We start from the raw sequence: 16,084 nt of genomic DNA, 5'->3' as shown, positions 1-16,084 counted from the left end.
GTGGGCTAGGTTTAGGGTTTGGGTTATAGGGTTAGGGACTGGGTTATGGTCACAGTGTAGTAATGTTAGCTATTCACAATGAATGAGCTTCAATCACTGGACAATTTGGTGTGTAGCACTCAGAACTTACGACTCCAGACTAGGGAAATATTTAGAAATGTGCTTCACACAATAGGAATACATATTCCAATAGACTGAATATCTGAACAGCACTATTTTGTCACTGGGAAATCTTGTTCAAACAGCTGAGAAGCGAGTGTGACACTGTTTACATTTATTTTTCCCGACAAAAGGAGTTGGCGTTTTCGGGAAAAGGTTTTGGTGAAACACTGAAAAACTCATTTTCCTAGAGCTATCGAACAGTATGAAAGTATTGAGAACACTATGAAATAAAAATGTTAGTTAGGCTAGGGTTCCAAGTAATGTTTTACTGTGCCTTTAAAAAGCCGGTATGACACCCGTGTTAAAATGAAAATTCTCATTGCTCAAAACAACAGACCAGGGGAATGGCAGAGTGTCTCTAGAACTCCAGGAATACGTTTTAGAACCCGAACATCTCTAGTAAATTTTGAAATACTGAGAATTTGTATCCAAAGCGCTGTGAAAGGTAGGATAGACTGTCAAGTGGTAATAATGTTGAAAGTGCTGGTATATTTGTAAAAATGGTTGTTTTACCAAATTAGAATTCACAATGAAAAAGCTTGAGACACTGGAAGAGAGAGACTCCAACTCGGGAATTTCACAATGATAACCTAGGTTAATATCTAAGAAAGTGCTTCAAACACTAGGAATACGTGAATAAAGGGCCTTAATATCTGTAACACATTGTTTCCTGACAAGGAAATCGTGTTCAAAGAACATAGAACCGAGTTGGATACTGGTTACATTTATTATTCCGGGACAATGAGTTGGCGATTTTGAAAGAAGCCTGGTTAGGCCATTAAACCGGATGTGATGAGGTCACCAAGGGGGAGGGGCCACGTGGGCAGGCTTAATTGATCCCAGGTGATAATGATTTGGCCAGGGGACCAGCTGGGAGTGATGACATCATCGAGATTAGTTCTGGTGTTAGGGTTAGAGTATTGGGGTTCTGTTCATGGTTAGGGTTAGGATAAGGTTTTGGGCTAGGTAGGGTTCAGGCTCAGGTGTGGGCTAGGTTTAGGGTTTGGGTTAGAGGGTTAGGGACAGGCTTAAGGTCACAGTGTAGTAATGTTGGCTATTCACAATGAATGCGCTTCAATCACTGGACAATTTGGTGTGTAGCATTCAGAACTTACGACTCCAGACTAGGGAAATATTTAGAAATGTGCTTCACACAATAGGAATACATATTCCAATAGACTGAATATCTGAACAGCACTATTTTGTCACTGGGAAATCTTGTTCAAACAGCTGAGAAGCGAGTGTGACACTGTTTACATTTATTTTTCCCGCCAAAAGGAGTTGGCGTTTTCGGGAAAAGGTTTTGGTGAAACACTGAAAAACTCATTTTCCTAGAGCTATCGAACAGTATGAAAGTATTGAGAACACTATGAAATAAAAATATTAGTTAGGCTAGGGTTCCAAGTAATGTTTTACTGTGCCTTTAAAAAGGCAGTGTGACACCCGTGTTAAAATGAAAAGTCTCATTGCTCAAAACAACAGACCAGGGGAATGGCAGAGTGTCTCTAGAACTCCTGGAATACGTTTCAGAACCCGAACATCTCTACTGAATTTTGAAATACTGAGAATTTGTATCCAAAGCGCTGTGAAAGGTAGGATAGACTGTCAAGTGGTAATAATGTTGAAAGTGCTGGTATATTTGTAAAAAAGGTTGTTTTACAAAATTAGAATTCACAATGAAAAAGCTTGAGACACTGGAAGAAAGAGACTCCAACTCGGGAAATTCACAATGATAACCTAGGTTAATATCTAAGAAAGTGCTTCAAACACTAGGAATACGTGAATAAAGGGCCTTAATATCTGTAACACATTATTTCCTGACAAGGAAATCGTGTTCAAAGAACATAGAACCGAGTTGGATACTGGTTACATTTATTATTCCGGGACAATGAGTTGGCCATTTTGAAAGAAGCCTGGTTAGGCCATTAAACCGGATGTGATGAGGTCACCAAGGGGGAGGGGCCACGTGGGTAGGCTTAATTGATTCCAGGTGATAATGATTTGGCCAGGGGACCAGCTGGGAGTGATGACGTCATCGAGATTAGTTCTGGTATTAGGGTTAGAGAATTGGGGCTCTGTTCATGGTTAGGGTTAGGATAAGGTTTTGGGCTAGGTAGGGTTCAGGCTCAGATGTGGGCTAGGTTTAGGGTTTGGGTTAGAGGGTTAGGGACAGGCTTATGGTCACAGTGTAGTAATGTTAGCTATTCACAATGAATGAGCTTCAATCACTGGACAATTTGGTGTGTAGCACTCAGAACTTACGACTCCAGACTTGGGAAATATTTAGAAATGTGCTTCACACAATGGGAATACATATTCCAATAGACTGAATATCTGAACAGCACTATTTTGTCACGGGGAAATCTTGTTCAAACAGCTGAGAAGCGAGTGTGACACTGTTTACATTTATTTTTCCCGACAAAAGGAGTTGGCGTTTTCGGGAAAAGGTTTTGGTGAAACACTGAAAAACTCATTTTCCTAGAGCTATCGAACAGTATGAAAGTATTGAGAACACTATGAAATAAAAATGTTAGTTAGGCTAGGGTTCCAAGTAATGTTTTACTGTGCCTTTAAAAAGCCGGTATGACACCCGTGTTAAGATGAAAAGTCTCATTGCTCAAAACAACAGACCAGGGGAATGGCAGAGTGTCTCTAGAACTCCAGGAATACGTTTTAGAACCCGAACATCTCTACTGAATTTTGAAATACTGAGAATTTGTATCCAAAGCGCTGTGAAAGGTAGGATAGACTGTCAAGTGGTAATAATGTTGAAAGTGCTGGTATATTTGTAAAAAAGGTTGTTTTACCAAATTAGAATTCACAATGAAAAAGCTTGAGACACTGGAAGAGAGAGACTCCAACTCGGGAATTTCACAATGATAACCTAGGTTAATATCTAAGAAAGTGCTTCAAACACTAGGAATACGTGAATAAAGGGCCTAAATATCTGTAACACATTGTTTCCTGACAAGGAAATCGTGTTCAAAGAACATAGAACCGAGTTGGATACTGGTTACATTTATTATTCCGGGACAATGAGTTGGCGATTTTGAAAGAAGCCTGGTTAGGCCATTAAACCGGATGTGATGACGTCACCAAGGGGGAGGGGCCACGTGGGCAGGCTTAATTGATCCCAGGTGATAATGATTTGGCCAGGGGACCAGCTGGGAGTGATGACGTCATGGAGATTAGTTCTGGTATTAGGGTTAGAGAATTGGGGCTCTGTTCATGGTTAGGGTTAGGATAAGGTTTTGGGCTAGGTAGGGTTCAGGCTCAGATGTGGGCTAGGTTTAGGGTTTGGGTTATAGGGTTAGGGACTGGGTTATGGTCACAGTGTAGTAATGTTAGCTATTCACAATGAATGAGCTTCAATCACTGGACAATTTGGTGTGTAGCACTCAGAACTTACGACTCCAGACTAGGGAAATATTTAGAAATGTGCTTCACACAATAGGAATACATATTCCAATAGACTGAATATCTGAACAGCACAATTTTGTCACGGGAAATCTTGTTCAAACAGCTGAGAAGCGAGTGTGACACTGTTTACATTTATTTTTCCCGCCAAAAGGAGTTGGGGTTTTCGGGAAAAGGTTTTGGTGAAACACTGAAAAACTCATTTTCCTAGAGCTATCGAACAGTATGAAAGTATAGAGAACACTATGAAATAAAAATGTTAGTTAGGCTAGGGTTCCAAGTAATGTTTTACTGTGCCTTTAAAAAGCCGGTATGACACCCGTGTTAAAATGAAAAGTCTCATTGCTCAAAACAACAGACCAGGGGAATGGCAGAGTGTCTCTAGAACTCCTGGAATACGTTTCAGAACCCGAACATCTCTACTGAATTTTGAAATACTGAGAATTTGTATCCAAAGCTCTGTGAAAGGTAGGATAGACTGTCAAGTGGTAATAATGTTGAAAGTGCTGGTATATTTGTAAAAAAGGTTGTTTTACAAAATTAGAATTCACAATGAAAAAGCTTGAGACACTGGAAGAAAGAGACTCCAACTCGGGAAATTCACAATGATAACCTAGGTTAATATCTAAGAAAGTGCTTCAAACACTAGGAATACGTGAATAAAGGGCCTTAATATCTGTAACACATTCTTTCCTGACAAGGAAATCGTGTTCAAAGAACATAGAACCGAGATGGATACTGGTTACATTTATTATTCCGGGACAATGAGTTGGCGATTTTGAAAGAAGCCTGGTTAGGCCATTAAACCGGATGTGATGAGGTCACCAAGGGGGAGGGGCCACGTGGGCAGGCTTAATTGATCCCAGGTGATAATGATTTGGCCAGGGGACCAGCTGGGAGTGATGACGTCATCGAGATTAGTTCTGGTATTAGGGTTAGGGAATTGGGGTTCTGTTCATGGTTAGGGTTAGGATAAGGTTTTGGGCTAGGTAGGGTTCAGGCTCAGATGTGGGCTAGGTTTAGGGTTTGGGTTAGAGGGTTAGGGACAGGCTTAAGGTCACAGTGTAGTAATGTTGGCTATTCACAATGAATGAGCTTCAATCACTGGACAATTTGGTGTGTATCACTCAGAACTTATGACTCCAGATTAGGGAAATATTTAGAAATGTGCTTCACACAATAGGAATACATATTCCAATAGACTGAATATCTGAACAACACTATTTTGTCACTGGTAAATCTTGTTCAAACAGCTGAGAACCGAGTGTGACACTGTTTACATTTATTTTTCCCAACAAAAGGAGTTGGCGTTTTCGGGAAAAGGTTTTGGTGAAACACTGAAAAACTCATTTTCCTAGAGCTATCGAACAGTATGAAAGTATTGAGAACACCATGAAATAAAAATGTTAGTTAGGCTAGGGTTCCAAGTAATGTTTTACTGTGCCTTTAAAAAGCCGGTATGACACCCGTGTTAAAATGAAAAGTCTCATTGCTCAAAACAACAGACCAGGGGAATGGCAGAGTGTCTCTAGAACTCCTGGAATACGTTTTAGAACCCGAACATCTCTACTGAATTTTGAAATACTGAGAATTTGTATCCAAAGCGCTGTGAAAGGTAGGATAGACTGTCAAGTGGTAATAATGTTGAAAGTGCTGGTATATTTGTAAAAAAGGTTGTTTTACCAAATTAGAATTCACAATGAAAAAGCTTGAGACACTGGAAGAGAGAGACTCCAACTCGGGAATTTCACAATGATAACCTAGGTTAATATCTAAGAAAGTGCTTCAAACACTAGGAATACGTGAATAAAGGGCCTTAATATCTGTAACACATTGTTTCCTGACAAGGAAATCGTGTTCAAAGAACATAGAACCGAGTTGGATACTGGTTACATTTATTATTCCGGGACAATGAGTTGGCGATTTTGAAAGAAGCCTGGTTAGGCCATTAAACCGGATGTGATGACGTCACCAAGGGGGAGGGGCCACGTGGGCAGGCTTAATTGATCCCAGGTGATAATGATTTGGCCAGGGGACCAGCTGGGAGTGATGACGTCATGGAGAGTAGTTCTGGTATTAGGGTTAGAGAATTGGGGTTCTGTTCATGGTTAGGGTTAGGATAAGGTTTTGGGCTAGGTAGGGTTCAGGCTCAGGTGTGGGCTAGGTTTAGGGTTTGGGTTAGAGGGTTAGGGACAGGCTTACGGTCACAGTGTAGTAATGTTGGGATTCACAATGAATGAGCTTCAATCACTGGACAATTTGGTGTGTAGCACTCAGAACTTACGACTCCAGACTAGGGAAATATTTAGAAATGTGCTTCACACAATAGGAATACATATTCCAATAGACTGAATATCTGAAAAGCACAATTTTGTCACGGGAAATCTTGTTCAAACAGCTGAGAAGCGAGTGTGACACTGTTTACATTTATTTTTTCCGCCAAAAGGAGTTGGCGTTTTCGGGAAAAGGTTTTGGTGAAACACTGAAAAACTCATTTTCCTAGAGCTATCGAACAGTATGAAAGTATTGAGAACACTATGAAATAAAAATGTTAGTTAGGCTAGGGTTCCAAGTAATGTTTTACTGTGTCTTTAAAAAGCCGGTATGACACCCGTGTTAAAATGAAAAGTCTCATTGCTCAAAACAACAGTCCAGGGGATTGGCAGAGTGACTCTAGAACTCCTGGAATACGTTTCAGAACCCGAACATCTCTACTGAATTTTGAAATACTGAGAATTTGTATCCAAAGCGCTGTGAAAGGTAGGATAGACTGTCAAGTGGTAATAATGTGGGAAGTGCTGGTATATTTGTAAAAAAGGTTGTTTTACCAAATTAGAATTCACAATGAAAAAGCTTGAGACACTGGAAGAGAGAGACTCCAACACGGGAATTTCACAATGATAACCTAGGTTAATATCTAAGAAAGTGCTTCAAACACTAGGAATACGTGAATAAAGGGCCTTAATATCTGTAACACATTGATTCCTGACAAGGAAATCGTGTTCAAAGAACATAGAACCGAGTTGGATACTGGTTACATTTATTATTCCGGGACAATGAGTTGGCGATTTTGAAAGAAGCCTGGTTAGGCCATTAAACCGGATGTGATGACGTCACCAAGGGGGAGGGGCCACGTGGGCAGGCTTAATTGATCCCAGGTGATAATGATTTGGCCAGGGGACCAGCTGGGAGTGATGACGTCATCGAGATTAGTTCTGGTATTAGGGTTAGAGAATTGGGGTTCTGTTCATGGTTAGGGTTAGGATAAGGTTTTGGGCTAGGTAGGGTTCAGGCTCATGTGTGGGCTAGGTTTAGGGTTTGGGTTAGAGGGTTAGGGACAGGCTTGCGGTCACAGTGTAGTAATGTTGGCTATTCACAATGAATGAGCTTCAATCACTGGACAATTTGGTGTGTAGCACTCAGAACTTACGACTCCAGACTAGGGAAATATTTAGAAATGTGCTTCACACAATAGGAATACATATTCCAATAGACTGAATATCTGAACAGCACAATTTTGTCACTGGGAAATCTTGTTCAAACAGCTGAGAAGCGAGTGTGACACTGTTTACATTTATTTTTCCCGCCAAAAGGAGTTGGCGTTTTCGGGAAAAGGTTTTGGTGAAACACTGAAAAACTCATTTTCCTAGAGCTATCGAACAGTATGAAAGTATTGAGAACACTATGAAATAAAAATGTTAGTTAGGTAAGGGTTCCAAGTAATGTTTTACTGTGCCTTTAAAAAGCCAGTATGACACCCGTGTTAAAATGAAAAGTCTCATTGCTCAAAACAACAGACCAGGGGAATGGCAGAGTGTCTCTAGAACTCCTGGAATACGTTTTAGAACCCGAACATCTCTACTGAATTTTGAAATACTGAGAATTTGTATCCAAAGCGCTGTGAAAGGTAGGATAGACTGTCAAGTGGTAATAATGTTGAAAGTGCTGGTATATTTGTAAAAAAGGTTGTTTTACCAAATTAGAATTCACAATGAAAAAGCTTGAGACACTGGAAGAGAGAGACTCCAACTCGGGAATTTCACAATGATAACCTAGGTTAATATCTAAGAAAGTGCTTCAAACACTAGGAATACGTGAATAAAGGGCCTTAATATCTGTAACACATTGATTCCTGACAAGGAAATCGTGTTCAAAGAACATAGAACCGAGTTGGATACTGGTTACATTTATTATTCCGGGACAATGAGTTGGCGATTTTGAAAGAAGCCTGGTTAGGCCATTAAACCGGATGTGATGACGTCACCAAGGGGGAGGGGCCACGTGGGCAGGCTTAATTGATCCCAGGTGATAATGATTTGGCCAGGGGACCAGCTGGGAGTGATGACGTCATCGAGATTAGTTCTGGTATTAGGGTTCGAGAATTGGGGTTCTGTTCATGGTTAGGGTTAGGATAAGGTTTTGGGCTAGGTAGGGTTCAGGCTCAGATGTGGGCTAGGTTTAGGGTTTGGGTTAGAGGGTTAGGGACAGGCTTACGGTCACAGTGTAGTAATGTTGGCTATGCACAATGAATGAGCTTCAATCACTGGACAATTTGGTGTGTAGCACTCAGAACTTACGACTCCAGACTAGGGAAATATTTAGAAATGTGCTTCACACAATAGGAATACATATTCCAATAGACTGAATATCTGAACAGCACAATTTTGTCACTGGAAAATCTTGTTCAAACAGCTGAGAAGCGAGTGTGACACTGTTTACATTTATTTTTCCGCCAAAAGGAGTTGGCGTTTTCGGGAAAAGGTTTTGGTGAAACACTGAAAAACTCATTTTCCTAGAGCTATCGAACAGTATGAAAGTATTGAGAACACTATGAAATAAAAACGTTAGTTAGGCTAGGGTTCCAAGTAATGTTTTACTGTGCCTTTAAAAAGCCGGTATGACACCCATGTTAAAATGAAAAGTATCATTGCTCAAAACAACAGACCACGGGAATGGCAGAGTGTCTCTCGAACTCCAGGAATACGTTTCAGAACCCGAACATCTCTACTGAATTTTGAAATACTGAGAATTTGTATCCAAAGCGCTGTGAAAGGTAGGATAGACTGTCAAGTGGTAATAATGTTGAAAGTGCTGGTATATTTGTAAAAAAGGTTGTTTTACCAAATTAGAATTCACAATGAAAAAGCTTGAGACACTGGAAGAAAGAGACTCCAACTCGGGAAATTCACAATGATAACCTAGGTTAATATCTAAGAAAGTGCTTCAAACACTAGGAATACGTGAATAAAGGGCCTTAATATCTGTAACACATTGTTTCCTGACAAGGAAATCGTGTTCAAAGAACATAGAACCGAGTTGGATACTGGTTACATTTATTATTCCGGGACAATGAGTTGGCGATTTTGAAAGAAGCCTGGTTAGGCCATTAAACCGGATGTGATGACGGCACCAAGGGGGAGGGGCCACGTGGGCAGGCTTAATTGATCCCAATTGATAATGATTTGGCCAGGGGACCAGCTGGGAGTGATGACGTCATCGAGATTAGTTCTGGCATTAGGGTTAGAGAATTGGGGCTCTGTTCATGGTTAGGGTTAGGATAAGGTTTTGGGCTAGGTAGGGTTCAGGCTCAGATGTGGGCTAGGTTTAGGGTTTGGGTTAGAGGGTTAGGGACAGGCTTACGGTCACAGTGTAGTAATGTTGGCTATGCACAATGAATGAGCTTCAATCACTGGACAATTTGGTGTGTAGCACTCATAACTTACGACTCCAGACTAGGGAAATATTTAGAAATGTGCTTCACACAATAGGAATACATATTCCAATAGACTGAATATCTGAAAAGCACAATTTTGTCACGGGAAATCTTGTTCAAACAGCTGAGAAGCGAGTGTGACACTGTTTACATTTATTTTTTCCGCCAAAAGGAGTTGGCGTTTTCGGGAAAAGGTTTTGGTGAAACACTGAAAAACTCATTTTCCTAGAGCTATGGAACAGTATGAAAGTATTGAGAACACTATGAAATAAAAATGTTAGTTAGGCTAGGGTTCCAAGTAATGTTTTACTGTGTCTTTAAAAAGCCGGTATGACACCCGTGTTAAAATGAAAAGTCTCATTGCTCAAAACAACAGTCCAGGGGATTGGCAGAGTGACTCTAGAACTCCTGGAATACGTTTCAGAACCCGAACATCTCTACTGAATTTTGAAATACTGAGAATTTGTATCCAAAGCGCTGTGAAAGGTAGGATAGACTGTCAAGTGGTAATAATGTGGGAAGTGCTGGTATATTTGTAAAAAAGGTTGTTTTACCAAATTAGAATTCACAATGAAAAAGCTTGAGACACTGGAAGAGAGAGACTCCAACACGGGAATTTCACAATGATAACCTAGGTTAATATCTAAGAAAGTGCTTCAAACACTAGGAATACGTGAATAAAGGGCCTTAATATCTGTAACACATTGATTCCTGACAAGGAAATCGTGTTCAAAGAACATAGAACCGAGTTGGATACTGGTTACATTTATTATTCCGGGACAATGAGTTGGCGATTTTGAAAGAAGCCTGGTTAGGCCATTAAACCGGATGTGATGACGTCACCAAGGGGGAGGGGCCACGTGGGCAGGCTTAATTGATCCCAGGTGATAATGATTTGGCCAGGGGACCAGCTGGGAGTGATGACGTCATCGAGATTAGTTCTGGTATTAGGGTTAGAGAATTGGGGTTCTGTTCATGGTTAGGGTTAGGATAAGGTTTTGGGCTAGGTAGGGTTCAGGCTCATGTGTGGGCTAGGTTTAGGGTTTGGGTTAGAGGGTTAGGGACAGGCTTACGGTCACAGTGTAGTAATGTTGGCTATTCACAATGAATGAGCTTCAATCACTGGACAATTTGGTGTGTAGCACTCAGAACTTACGACTCCAGACTAGGGAAATATTTAGAAATGTGCTTCACACAATAGGAATACATATTCCAATAGACTGAATATCTGAACAGCACAATTTTGTCACTGGGAAATCTTGTTCAAACAGCTGAGAAGCGAGTGTGACACTGTTTACATTTATTTTTCCCGCCAAAAGGAGTTGGCGTTTTCGGGAAAAGGTTTTGGTGAAACACTGAAAAACTCATTTTCCTAGAGCTATCGAACAGTATGAAAGTATTGAGAACACTATGAAATAAAAATGTTAGTTAGGTAAGGGTTCCAAGTAATGTTTTACTGTGCCTTTAAAAAGCCAGTATGACACCCGTGTTAAAATGAAAAGTCTCATTGCTCAAAACAACAGACCAGGGGAATGGCAGAGTGTCTCTAGAACTCCTGGAATACGTTTTAGAACCCGAACATCTCTACTGAATTTTGAAATACTGAGAATTTGTATCCAAAGCGCTGTGAAAGGTAGGATAGACTGTCAAGTGGTAATAATGTTGAAAGTGCTGGTATATTTGTAAAAAAGGTTGTTTTACCAAATTAGAATTCACAATGAAAAAGCTTGAGACACTGGAAGAGAGAGACTCCAACTCGGGAATTTCACAATGATAACCTAGGTTAATATCTAAGAAAGTGCTTCAAACACTAGGAATACGTGAATAAAGGGCCTTAATATCTGTAACACATTGATTCCTGACAAGGAAATCGTGTTCAAAGAACATAGAACCGAGTTGGATACTGGTTACATTTATTATTCCGGGACAATGAGTTGGCGATTTTGAAAGAAGCCTGGTTAGGCCATTAAACCGGATGTGATGACGTCACCAAGGGGGAGGGGCCACGTGGGCAGGCTTAATTGATCCCAGGTGATAATGATTTGGCCAGGGGACCAGCTGGGAGTGATGACGTCATCGAGATTAGTTCTGGTATTAGGGTTCGAGAATTGGGGTTCTGTTCATGGTTAGGGTTAGGATAAGGTTTTGGGCTAGGTAGGGTTCAGGCTCAGATGTGGGCTAGGTTTAGGGTTTGGGTTAGAGGGTTAGGGACAGGCTTACGGTCACAGTGTAGTAATGTTGGCTATGCACAATGAATGAGCTTCAATCACTGGACAATTTGGTGTGTAGCACTCAGAACTTACGACTCCAGACTAGGGAAATATTTAGAAATGTGCTTCACACAATAGGAATACATATTCCAATAGACTGAATATCTGAAAAGCACAATTTTGTCACGGGAAATCTTGTTCAAACAGCTGAGAAGCGAGTGTGACACTGTTTACATTTATTTTTTCCGCCAAAAGGAGTTGGCGTTTTCGGGAAAAGGTTTTGGTGAAACACTGAAAAACTCATTTTCCTAGAGCTATCGAACAGTATGAAAGTATTGAGAACACTATGAAATAAAAATGTTAGTTAGGCTAGGGTTCCAAGTAATGTTTTACTGTGTCTTTAAAAAGCCGGTATGACACCCGTGTTAAAATGAAAAGTCTCATTGCTCAAAACAACAGTCCAGGGGATTGGCAGAGTGACTCTAGAACTCCTGGAATACGTTTCAGAACCCGAACATCTCTACTGAATTTTGAAATACTGAGAATTTGTATCCAAAGCGCTGTGAAAGGTAGGATAGACTGTCAAGTGGTAATAATGTGGGAAGTGCTGGTATATTTGTAAAAAAGGTTGTTTTACCAAATTAGAATTCACAATGAAAAAGCTTGAGACACTGGAAGAGAGAGACTCCAACTCGGGAATTTCACAATGATAACCTAGGTTAATATCTAAGAAAGTGCTTCAAACACTAGGAATACGTGAATAAAGGGCCTTAATATCTGTAACACATTGTTTCATGACAAGGAAATCGTGTTCAAAGAACATAGAACCTAGTTGGATACTGGTTACATTTATTATTCCGGGACAATGAGTTGGTGATTTTGAAAGAAGCCTGGTTAGGCCATTAAACCGGATGTGATGACGTCACCAAGGGGGAGGGGCCACGTGGGCAGGCTTAATTGATCCCAGGTGATAATGATTTGGCCAGGGGACGAGCTGGGCGTGATGACGTCATCGAGATTAGTTCTGGTATTAGGGTTAGAGAATTGGGGCTCTGTTCATGGTTAGGGTTAGGATAAGGTTCTGGGCTAGGTAGGGTTCAGGCTCAGATGTGGGCTAGGTTTAGGGTTTGGGTTATAGGGTTAGGGACTGGGTTACGGTCACAGTGTAGTAATGTTAGCTATTCACAATGAATGAGCTTCAATCACTGGACAATTTGGTGTGTAGCACTCAGAACTTACGACTCCAGACTAGGGAAATATTTAGAAATGTGCTTCACACAATGGGAATACATATTCCAATAGACTGAATATCTGAACAGCACAATTTTGTCACTGGGAAATCTTGTTCAAACAGCTGTGAAGCGAGTGTGACACTGTTTACATTTATTTTTCCCGACAAAAGTAGTTGGCGTTTTCGGGAAAGGTTTTGGTGAAACACTGAAAAACTCATTTTCCTAGAGCTATCGAACAGTATGAAAGTATTGAGAACATTATGAAATAAAAATGTTAGTTAGGTAAGGGTTCCAAGTAATGTTTTACTGTGCCTTTAAAAAGCCGGTATGACACCCGTGTTAAAATGAAAAGTCTCATTGCTCAAAACAACAGACCAGGGGAATGGCAGAGTGTCTCTAGAACTCCAGGAATACGTTTTAGAACCCGAACATCTCTACTGAATTTTGAAATACTGAGAATTTGTATCCAAAGCGCTGTGAAAGGTAGGATAGACTGTCAAGTGGTAATAATGTTGAAAGTGCTGGTATATTTGTAAAAAAGGTTGTTTTACCAAATTAGAATTCTTAATGAAAAAGCTTGAGACACTGGAAGAGAGAGACTCCAACTCGGGAATTTCACAATGATAACCTAGGTTAATATCTAAGAAAGTGCTTCAAACACTAGGAATACGTGAATAAAGGGCCTTAATATCTGTAACACATTGTTTCCTGACAAGGAAATCGTGTTCAAAGAACATAGAACCGAGTTGGATACTGGTTACATTTATTATTCCGGGACAATGAGTTGGCGATTTTGAAAGAAGCCTGGTTAGGCCATTAAACCGGATGTGATGACGTCACCAAGGGGGAGGGGCCACGTGGGCAGGCTTAATTGATCCCAGGTGATAATGATTTGGCCAGGGGACCAGCTGGGAGTGATGACGTCATCGAGATTAGTTCTGGTATTAGGGTTAGAGAATTGGGGTTCTGTTCATGGTTAGGGTTAGGATAAGGTTTTGGGCTAGGTAGGGTTCAGGCTCAGGTGTGGGCTAGGTTTAGGGTTTGGGTTAGAGGATTAGGGACAGGCTTACGGTCACAGTGTAGTAATGTTGGCTATTCACAATGAATGAGCTTCAATCACTGGACAATTTGGTGTGTAGCACTCAGAACTTACGACTCCAGACTAGGGAAATATTTAGAAATGTGCTTCACACAATAGGAATACATATTCCAATAGACTGAATATCAGAACAGCACTATTTTGTCACTGGGAAATCTTGTTCAAACAGCTGAGAACCGAGTGTGACACTGTTTACATTTATTTTTCCTGACAAAAGGAGTTGGCGTTTTCGGGAAAAGGTTTTGGTGAAACACTGAAAAACTCATTTTCCTAGAGCTATCGAACATTATGAAAGTATTGAGAACACTATGAAATAAAAATGTTAGTTAGGCTAGGGTTCCAAGTAATGTTTTACTGTGCCTTTAAAAAGCCAGTAGGACACCCGTGTTAAAATGAAAAGTCTCATTGCTCAAAACAACAGACCAGGGGAATGGCAGAGTGTCTCTAGAACTCCTGGAATACGTTTCAGAACCCGAACATCTCTACTGAATTTTAAAATACTGAGAATTTGTATCCAAAGCGCTGTGAAAGGTAGGATAGACTGTCAAGTGGTAATAATGTGGGAAGTGCTGGTATATTTGTAAAAAAGGTTGTTTTACCAAATTAGAATTCACAATGAAAAAGCTTGAGACACTGGAAGAAAGAGACTCCAACTCGGGAATTTCACAATGATAACCTAGGTTAATATCTAAGAAAGTGCTTCAAACACTAGGAATACGTGAATAAAGGGCCTTAATATCTGTAACACATTGTTTCCTGACAAGGAAATCGTGTTCAAAGAACATAGAACCGAGTTGGATACTGGTTACATTTATTATTCCGGGACAATGAGTTGGCGATTTTGAAAGAAGCCTGGTTAGGCCATTAAACCGGATGTGATGAGGTCACCAAGGGGGAGGGGCCACGTGAGCAGGCTTAATTGATCCCAGGTGATAATGATTTGGCCAGGGGACCAGCTGGGAGTGATGACGTCATGGAGATTAGTTCTGGTATTAGGGTTAGAGAATTGGGGCTCTGTTCATGGTTAGGGTTAGGATAAGGTTTTGGGCTAGGTAGGGTTCAGGCTCAGATGTGGGCTAGGTTTAGGGTTTGGGTTATAGGGTTAGGGACTGGGTTATGGTCACAGTGTAGTAATGTTAGCTATTCACAATGAATGAGCTTCAATCACTGGACAATTTGGTGTGTAGCACTCAGAACTTACGACTCCAGACTAGGGAAATATTTAGAAATGTGCTTCACACAATAGGAATACATATTCCAATAGACTGAATATCTGAACAGCACAATTTTGTTACTGGGAAATCTTGTTCAAACAGCTGAGAAGCGAGTGTGACACTGTTTACATTTATTTTTCCCGCCAAAAGGAGTTGGCGTTTTCGGGAAAAGGTTTTGGTAAAACACTGAAAAACTCATTTTCCTAGAGCTATCGAACAGTATGAAACTATTGAGAACACTATGAAATAAAAATGTTAGTTAGGCTAGGGTTCCAAGTAATGTTTTACTGTGCCTTTAAAAAGCCGGTATGACACCCGTGTTAAAATGAAAAGTCTCATTGCTCAAAACAAAAGACCAGGGGAATGGCAGAGTGTCTCTAGAACTCCTGGAATACGTTTCAGAACCCGAACATCTCTACTGAATTTTGAAATACTGAGAATTTGTATCCAAAGCGCTGTGAAAGGTAGGATAGACTGTCAAGTGGTAATAATGTTGAAAGTGCTGGTATATTTGTAAAAAAGGTTGTTTTACAAAATTAGAATTCACAATGAAAAAGCTTGAGACACTGGAAGAAAGAGACTCCAACTCGGGAAATTCACAATGATAACCTAGGTTAATATCTAAGAAAGTGCTTCAAACACTAGGAATACGTGAATAAAGGGCCTTAATATCTGTAACACATTGTTTCCTGACAAGGAAATCGTGTTCAAAGAACATAGAACCGAGCTGGATAATGGTTACATTTATTATTCCGGGACAATGAGTTGGCGATTTTGAAAGAAGCCTGGTTAGGCCATTAAACCGGATGTGATGACGTCACCAAGGGGGAGGGGCCACGTGGGCAGGCTTAATTGATCCCAGGTGATAATGATTTGGCCAGGGGACCAGCTGGGAGTGATGACGTCATCGAGATTAGTTCTGGTATTAGGGTTAGAGAATTGGGGCTCTGTTCATGGTTAGGGTTAGGATAAGGTTTTGGGCTAGGTAGGGTTCAGGCTCAGATGTGGGCTTGGTTTAGGGTTTGGGTTATAGGGTT

The sequence above is a fragment of the Cnephaeus nilssonii genome (assembly GCF_951640355.1).
Source record: "Cnephaeus nilssonii genome assembly, chromosome: 22".
Lineage (NCBI taxonomy): Eukaryota > Metazoa > Chordata > Mammalia > Chiroptera > Vespertilionidae > Cnephaeus > Cnephaeus nilssonii.
This window is presented reverse-complemented; position numbering follows the sequence as displayed.